The following is a 9465-nucleotide window of genomic DNA, read 5'->3' as shown; positions in this document are numbered from 1 at the left end:
TTTCTTCATCACATTAAAGAGTTCTTGTGCAACACATTTCCCAAATACAGTATGCTGTTTGGTTTTAGCAGATCAGTTTATATGTAATAAATATTCTATCAATATTTATTGAAAAAATATAATGGATTACTATACACAGACTTCTAAAACTTTATGGAATTTTTCATTACCTTTTAAAATTTTATAGACATATAACTCACAAAATTTGCACTTTAATAATTAGGTCATAATTGCATAATTATGCATAATCATCACCACTATCCAGGACATTTTCTTCCTCCCTGCACCCACTCCTACCAGTTCCATATTTCCCTCTAAACTCTTCCCCCCCACACACACACCACTAATAAGCCATTAACCCAGCCACTATCTTTATAGATCCACCCATCTTGGGTTTCATATACTGGAAAGCATGCGAAGAAGTTAACAAACAAAAACAAAACAAGACAGATAAAACAGAAAGAACAAACTAGAATAAAAAATACATCTGAAAAAAAATCAAAAGAAAGTAGGAAATATCAAGAACCAAAACAAATTTAAAATGGGTCAAAAGGGAGATCAAATGCTAAAGTTTTCTATTTTAATGTACCATGTATACTCGAGTATAAGCCGACCAGAATATCAGCCAAGGCACCTAATTTTACCACAAAAACTGCCTTAAAAAATGTGCTGGAAAAGCTCGGGTTATACACGAATACATACGGTAACTGATTCTGCAACAACCCACTTTCCACTGCACTCTGAAAATTAGCAAGGCTATTCATGTCCCTGGTCCGTGGCATGCGTGGATTTACTCAATCAGTGCGTATTTGCTCCTCCCTTTTTTCTTGTAATATGTTCAGCTACAACCACCATAATCAACTGTGCAATGCTCTTTGAGCAAGGTTACTCACATCCCTCAATTATGGACAGAAGGGCTTCACGAGAGGCTTCATCCATGTAGACACCCTGCAAGTGGATGTCAGGCTTCCCCTGTCATCCACAGCATTCTGCAAACCAGATGTTCACAATTTAAGCTCTGCTATCATTCTGACCTTTGGATTTGGATTTTATTATATATTATCCATGATTTGCTTCTGCCATGTGGACTTAGTTGATGCCTCACTGAGAAGGCTGCTTGTTGGAAGACATGCCTTTAAGATCCCAGATACTATTCATTTTGATAGCCAGGCATCACCTGCTTTCTTCACCACAGAGGGCAAGCATCAAGCAGAATGTGTCATACGAACTAATTATTCTTAGATTGGGGCAAGATTTAAGTGCAAGTACAATATTTATGGTTTACATGCATTTTTGGTTCACTTTAGAAGCCTCATTATTGTTATACAATAGACCTCTAGGGCATAGAGTTATTCTATTGATGTGTCATAAATGTATCTGTTGATAAAATTTAACACACTGTTGAGAATTTAACACAGTTGAAAAATGGAAATTATTCAAATATAGGTCAGCTCTGAATCCCATTACATGAATTGTTAATTTGTACAGATTAAATTCTTATATGACTGAATACTATTTACACTAACAATGGGGGTTGATGATACAGCAAAATTTCCAATAACATTCATTCACAAAAACAACACTATGTCTATCAGCTTAGTACATGTCATAATAAAGCAAGGAGGGCATTAAAATAGTAAATATATGGTGGTCCTGGGTCATCTTTCATTGAGCACCCTCAAACCAAGAAAGCCAAACCAAAGCCCCCTAACCACTACTTCCATAAGCTTGGTGTAGCAGGTATCTCCTTCTTCTCACACTAGGTAGCTTCAGCCTTAAATCCTGGGGCAACAGCTGAATTTGAGGTTAAGCCCAGTTCACCCAGTGGGGTTTCTACATCAAGTATTTCTGGTATGTCTTATGAAGGATGTTGTGTGTCTTGAAAGAAGAGATTCTAAATTCCTTGTAATTCAAAGGCAGAGTCTAAATTCCCAGTAGTTCATAATTCTTCACCTATAGCTAGGTCAAAAGTGCCCAATTATAAAAAGTACCAGGCTTAATCTCTCCTTGGCTTCTATACAAATATTGTTAAGCTTTTTTTTCCATAATGAAAAATCGCTCCTCCCCGTTTACCCACCAACAAAAATGTAAACATCTTCCCCAAAACATACATGTTCCTCTCCCCAGGACTTGACTTGACTTTCCAGTAAGTCTTGCTTATCCCTCTTGTAGGACTGTCTGTTGATTTGGAATGACCTTATCTCAATGTTGTATGGCCCAATAAATGATCTTCTCCCTTTCCCTCCTTCTTGAAGGAGTGATCCCAGCTGATTTGAGTTCTCCTCTCTCTCTAAGTGTTTTTAATATTCCACCTAAGGGGAATGATACCTGGTTTGGGAGACTGGATTATAAATACATGTGACATAAGAGCAGAAGCATTGCTTCTTGGTGTTTATCCTTATAGTAGTGGACTCATAATATTTGTCTTTTTTTGATTGGCTGATTTCATGTAACATATTGATTTCCAAGTCCATCCATGAGATGTTTTGACACTATTTTATAGAGACGCATAGCATTCCATTGCGTGTATGTGCCATAGTTTCATCATCTTTTCATTATATTTTCCCACATGATTTTTGAAACCCCTTCATATTTGTACACATAGTATTTTCTTTTATTCAATCTGTCTGCAGATTAACTATGAATCTTCCCATGGGTTTATTCTAAGCCTTTAATAAATGTTGATCTAGTTTAATGAATCAACCTGATTTAAAGTATAAAAATCATTTTTATGTCTCTAATTGAACCTATCTACTCTCATCATGACACACAATATACTTTTCTTGTTTAATTCCCAAACATTACATTGCTTATTCTGAATATATTGCATTTAATTTGTCTAATTTACCGTATATGTAGAAATTATAAGTGCTGACTATAATTCTTATTAAACCCAGAAATTGTTGTGTTTGCTTGAGTAAATTTTAATTCATTATGACCCCATGTGATGGAGAAGAACTGCCCCATTGAGTTCTCTTGACTGTACTCTGTATGGACACAGGTGTCCAGATGGTATTTCCATGTAGTTGCTGGATGGTCCAAACCACCACTGGCCTTTTCACTAACAAAGACGCTCATAAAAGTATGTGCCATCAGGGTACTGGTGTATACGTGCAAACAAAGGATGAGCTAGGTCAGTGGAGAGTTGTGCCATGTTCTCCTATCTGCTAGGAATCTGCTAAGCAGATTCTCCTCCTTAGACTTCCCTCGGTAGTCTTCTCTCTCTCCATGTGCACAGAGGGGAGAGCGCATGAGTCCTTTCCAGTTCTCTCATGGCATTACGTTTAGATGATGATGATGATGATGATAGGGTGTATTCTCAATAGAAACTTTGTTTAGAAAGCTGGTAAAAGCTAAATTTAACTACACCATGTATTTTATAGGTCCAGCATGTTGTTTCATTTTTGCTCAATCAGTGGAAAAGTTTTGGACATAATCTCATCCTAAATGTTCTTGATAATTTAGCCAGCATGTATTTGATAAATGACTTATGTTTCTAACACTAATTATGGCCAGAGGCAATGTTATGGGTGACTGTTTCAGATCTGAAAACAAATCAAATAATATGTAATTTCCAAATAGGTTTATCTTTTCAAAAGGAATGAATTAAGCTTTATCCTTTGCTTGTATTGGAATGTGTATATTTATATTTGGTCTTATCTTTCTAAATGGATGTCTAATAATACAAGGTAGCATCATGTTCAGAAAGAATTATAAAAAAATCTCATATAACTATCTAGCACTTTCAACTTTCTTAATATGCTTTCACACTTATTAACTCATTTCATTTTCTCAAAAAGACATGCAAAGTAAATAGAGCAAGTACTAATTTTACTGTTTATGAAATGGGAACAAGAAAGCACAATGTGCATGAATAATTGCGTTGTGTAAATCAAGAAATAAAGTTTCTTTTGACCTGGAGACTCCAGCCCTCAGTCCTCAGCACTGATTCCAACTGAAATCACTTTGAGTTTTAGCATCTGGATGATTATAGAACTGGTGCAGATCACTGTTCAATTGCCCAATGAGCAAGAGTAAACATGGACCTATTTGTGCTTGCTGACTAATTTTTAGTGAACAATTGTACATGAGTTTCATCCCGTGGAAAGCATGTGAACCTGTTCATTACAGATGAAGCACAGGTAAGCCTGTGCTTAAGAGTCCTGTTGGCATAGTGTTTATGCGTTGGAGTACAAACTGCAAGGTTAACAGTTCAAAACCACTAGTTTCTCTTCGAGAGAAAGATGGGAGACTTTCTGCTCCCGTAAACAGTTACAAAGGAGCAATTCTTCCCTGTCTCATAGGTTTGCTGTGAGTCTGAGCCGGTGGCAGTGAGTGAGGGGTCGGCGCTTATCATGCATATTGAGTACTTTGTCTCCTTTCAGGATTGTAAATCGAAAAATAAGCTTTAATTCTGAAAGAAGATTCTGTGGGATTGGAAGAGGGATAGTATTATCCATACCTAGAAGCAGCATATTTGTTGTGGTGAATAGTGTGGAATTGTTCACTACCCATTAGTAAGCAAGCCTAACTAAGCACATGCCTACCTTGCATATTAAGTAATGTGACACTTGTAAAGACAGAATGGCAAAATGGACAGAGAGCAGGATCTAAGTGGGATTAGAAGAACACAAGCCTTGTAGAAATTTCCAGGAATAAGAGTGGCCCAATAGTCATTGAGGAAGAGAGCCAATGGTCAGCGAGCTATGGATATTAATATTTGGAGTCCCTCGTTTATATAGACAGATGAGAAAAGGCTGGGGATATTCTTGGTGACTATATGTGGGCTAGATTTTTGCATACAATAATCTCCCTTTGCCTTTAACCATTGTTTTTGCCCTAAAAGAAATGATCTCTTTCACATAGCTTCCAGAATACTATTACCATAGAATTTTTCTGAAGAAAATATCAAACACATTCATCCTGAGTACTCTCAGTCATCTATGCAAAAATAATATCACAAGTTTAACCAAAGCTAATGGCTGCACAGTGAGTCCCAGCCATCGAAAATTTTAGGGCTGGCTACCGAATCAATTCCTAGAGGTGGTGTATATAAAGCTTATTGCAATAGCAGCCTGTGAACTTTACACCTCATTGTGCAAAAACCTAACTGGAAATGTGAAGCCGTTGGCAAGATATAGAATCTCTAAATCATTCTTGCATGGTTTAAAAATTCTTATTCATGATCAAAACCAGTGAAAACACTTTGTGGCCATATTTTCAGCATTGAGACTGTGTCCCAGTAACAGAAACGCCATGTCCAGATCCTGCAGGGAACGGCATTTATGTTTCTATCAGATGGAATGGGATGTCCAGCTTTTCAACAAATTAGTGAAAAAATGTACAAGATGCAAATGGAGCCATTAGCATGATCAGAAAAGTGATTCTGAGCTGACAGTGTTTATGTTGTTTGTGGGATAATTAGGATTAGCTAATAAATGTTTATAAATATATATGATACCTCTTAGAACAGATATCTATATTTTATACACTATAATCTGGAGTAGTGAAATAAATAGTGGACTTTAGACTCCTACCTATATAGGTGGCGTTATGTCATCATTTACTCTGGTCTGATTTGTTGAGTGTTTACTCTTTGTCAGGCTTTGTTCCAGCTACAGAGATTACCACGAGGATTACAGAGTTACTCTTCAGGAGCGAATGGGCCTTAAACAATTAACTCCACATATGCTTTATACTTGCGATTTGAGAAATAACGCAAAGTAAAAGTATAGGCCACTTGAAGGACACTAAAGAAGATGCAAAGTTCCAGGTTCAGGGACTGATTTGTCAGAGAAACTGAGGACAGCCAATTAAATTTAAATTTCATATAAAATCTATTATTTTGTATAATTATGTACAAGTATTGTTAGAGATATATACTATTTTTTAATCTAAAAATGTACCTCTCTGTTTCTCTGAAGGTCTCTGTTGATTGCTCCCTTTCTGGCTCCGCCTAGATCTCCCTAGCTAGCTCAAGAGAAATCCTTTGCCACTGAGTGGATTCTCACTAATTAATGGTGACGCCATGCGTTGCCGGCTTGAACTGTGATCCCGTGACCCAGGGGGCTTTCAGTGCTGGGATCATTCAGAAACAAACCATGAGGGCTGTCCTTTGGGGGGTTGAGCTAAAAACATTTTGCCTGGTTGTTCAGTGCTTAAATCACCTCGGCTTGCTCCTAGGCAGATGGTGGTGACTTCTAGACTTATGGAGGCAAAAAGGAGCTGTGAAAAGCCTTCTGAAGAAGAAATATTTAAAGGAGAACCAAGGAATGAGAAGGCATTCGTGAGTGACAGAGAGGAAGAAGATTTCAAATCTATGAAGTATCAGATGAGAAATTCCTGAAAGTATGGAGGATGTGTTGCCTCCTCAAGACAGGAAGCCAATGAGCAAGAGGCCACGTTTGCTGGATGAGAAGTGGAGGAGAGTGAACCTGAAAGGGCAGCAGGGCCATGGCATCCAGACCCTGGGAGGACGCCCCTTGCTTCTCTGAGCTCCGAGTTCACGGATGCAGACTAAAGCAACAGCAGTCGCCTCCAGGGATGTTTGAAGGATTGCAACTGAGAAATGTCTATATAATCATAGGTGCAGGACTGACACTCCATAAACATTTGTTGACTATTTCTCATAATGTTCATATTAGCTATAACTCACATTATTACTTACTTGTTTATTGTTTTGTTTTATGTAGGAGGGAACCCACTCGCTTTAAGTTTTCCCCAGCTTGAGGATTGACTTAGGTTGCCTAGTATATTGCTATATTAAATCCAAAGTTAGCAGAAATTTCGCCAGAGGGTACCTCCATACACTGGAAATGATTATTTCTGGGTTTGCCATTTTCTCTAAGGAAAATATCTCATTTACTAATACCAGCCCCAAATATATTTCTCTTCCTTTTCTAGTCTAGTTTAATTTTAAATGCATTCTTCTTCAGAGACTATTTTGTAGACCCCCTTGAATACTTTCTATGTTGTTTTTTTTTTCTCAGCTAAAATGGTATCATTTTGGAAGGAAAAAACCTCTTCTTTCCTAATAGCTCTCCTTCTCCCCTCATCGGCTTGCCACCCTAGAGACAAACTTCTGTCTCGTGCTCCGGCACGCTGGTTTTGAGTGAGCACGTTGGCGGGGAGTGGCAGCACGGGGCCAGAACTCTCAGTGATGACTGTCAGCACAGCGGCCACAGTCCTTCTGCCAGACGGGAGGCTAACAGGCAAACGGCAGGGAGTTCACAAGCTTGGAGGGGCTTGTTAGACAGAGTTCAGCATTCTGGTGAACATCTCGCTGCCACTGCGGAGAACAGCTGCAGCCTCAACAGTGGGAGTCTTCACACGGATTGTTCAAAAGGCCCCCCTTCTGGAATTTAAGGTCATAGTACACTGTTGAATGTCCTGAATCACAGTCAAATGTCATCCATCATACTCCAGGCTAACCATTTGTTGCAAAGTAGCTAATTTGGCCTGAGAATGAATATCTCACTTATTAGAATGAGTTTCCTCCCATTTTTTCTTTTTCTGAAAATATGTCAGCTTCTGGTATTAAACAGAAAACAAACAAGCAAAGTGTCAGAAAACAGAACAAAACACCCCTTGGCTTTCCAGCTAATAAGGACCTTATTGGTAGGGCACAGTAGAACTGTGCTAGTAAGATTGCCAAGGGTGTAATCTGCACAGACGCAATGGCCACAATGTGCTCCCGCAGACTGGCTGGTGAATTCAACACTCTGCCTTTCAGGTAACAGCCAACACCTTAACCTCTGTATCCCTAGACTTGCTCAACCCTATCCCCCATCCCTGAAAAGAAAGCTCATTCCATTAAGTTTACTCCAACTTAGAGTGACCTCTAGGACAGAGTAGAACTGGCCCTGGAGGTTTCCGAAGCTATACATCTTTACAGGAACAGAGCCCTCGTCTTCCTTCTGCAGAATGGGTAGGGGTTTTGAACTACAGTCTAGATCATAGCCCGGTAGGACTTCTTACCAGGCCTCCTACCCATCTTACCTGAGTTCATAGTAAAAAATAAGGGATTTGCTATTAGGGGTAAAATAATTTGGTTTAGTGAAGGGTCTGATTTAGCTCTAAAAGTATTTCACCCATTGAATAAGGTTAAAAGTTTTTGTTCATTCAATTAATATGTGATGATCTTTTATGTATCTGTTCCAGGCACTAGAACTAAAATAATGAACAAAAGAAAGTCCCCACCCTTTTATCGCACGTCTTTTTCTAGGGAGTTCAACTACAAGTAAGTAAACAAAATCCATAATCATTTCAAATAGTAACAACTGCTATGATTTAAAATAAAGGCAACATTCAACCATCGTGATGCGGTCAGAAAAGGGGCAGCTCTTTCTGGCAGGGTTGTCACGAGGGTCTCTCTGTGAAGAGAGGATATTTGAACAGAGATCTGGAGAAAATGACCGCGGCAGTGACACATACATGTCTCTGGGGCAGTACGTGCCTTCTTTCTCTCTAGGCAAGCAAGATAATAAATACAATCCATGATGCGAGATTCCCTGAGCAACCGGTGGTGAGAGATAAGTTAGCATGGAAAACTTTGGTTAGTGAGTGTTCTTAATTGTCAATGCATGTAGAAAGGAATAGAAGGAAGGAAGATTGGGAAGATGAGGAAGTCAGGCTTCGATGAAGTCTCAGTGGGAGCCTCAGCTGACTCTCCAACACTTCTACAACAACGTCAATGACTTTTCAGAGCTGCAGTGCATGGGGCCAGAGGGCTAGGCCTTGATCTCTCATATGCATCGTTCATTTGGTATAAGCTACGCCAGGAGAGGGATGCAGCCCCGTTGGGCAAGATGGTTCTCTTTGATCATGGACATTCCCAAAGAGGATGGGCAGGTGAGGTCTGCCTGGCAGTGGCACTCCGGTAGCTAGCTGCTGAGGGACAATCCTCTGTGTATCTCAGAAGAATCAACTGCTTTAATTACCACAGCAAGTCATTCAGGATCTGAACAGAGCAACACAGTTCCTTCCAAGGCAAATGCAAGGAAATGTAATGTTCACATATTCTAGTTTCCTTCTAAGGTGTTCACATCCTACTTATGTCAATTTCTATCATCTCTTTTCCTCTGTATTATCATATGAAGATCTGGAACTACCAGATATGAGCATGGTACAAGTATTGGAACAGGAAAATTCAAAAAATTATAGAAAACAATCTATTATCTTATAATTAAATTTTTCGAAGCACCTTCATATTAATTTAACTTTTAAAAATTTATTTTTAAATAGTTTTATTAGGGGCTCATACAACTCTTATAACAACCCATACGTATATCAATTGTGTAAAGCATATTTGTACATTCATTGCCCTCATCATTCTCAAAACATTTGCTCTCCACTTAAGCCCCTGGCGTCAGGTCCTCTTTTTTTCCCCTCCATCCCCACTCTCCCTTCCCTCATGAGCCCTTGATAATTTATAAATTATTATTTTGTCATATCTTGCCCTGTCCG

The sequence above is a fragment of the Echinops telfairi genome, unplaced genomic scaffold, assembly GCF_000313985.2.
Source record: "Echinops telfairi isolate 266 unplaced genomic scaffold, ASM31398v2 ScPeMD7_443;HRSCAF=831, whole genome shotgun sequence".
Classification (NCBI taxonomy): domain Eukaryota; kingdom Metazoa; phylum Chordata; class Mammalia; order Afrosoricida; family Tenrecidae; genus Echinops; species Echinops telfairi.
Note: the sequence above shows the minus strand (reverse complement) of the source record.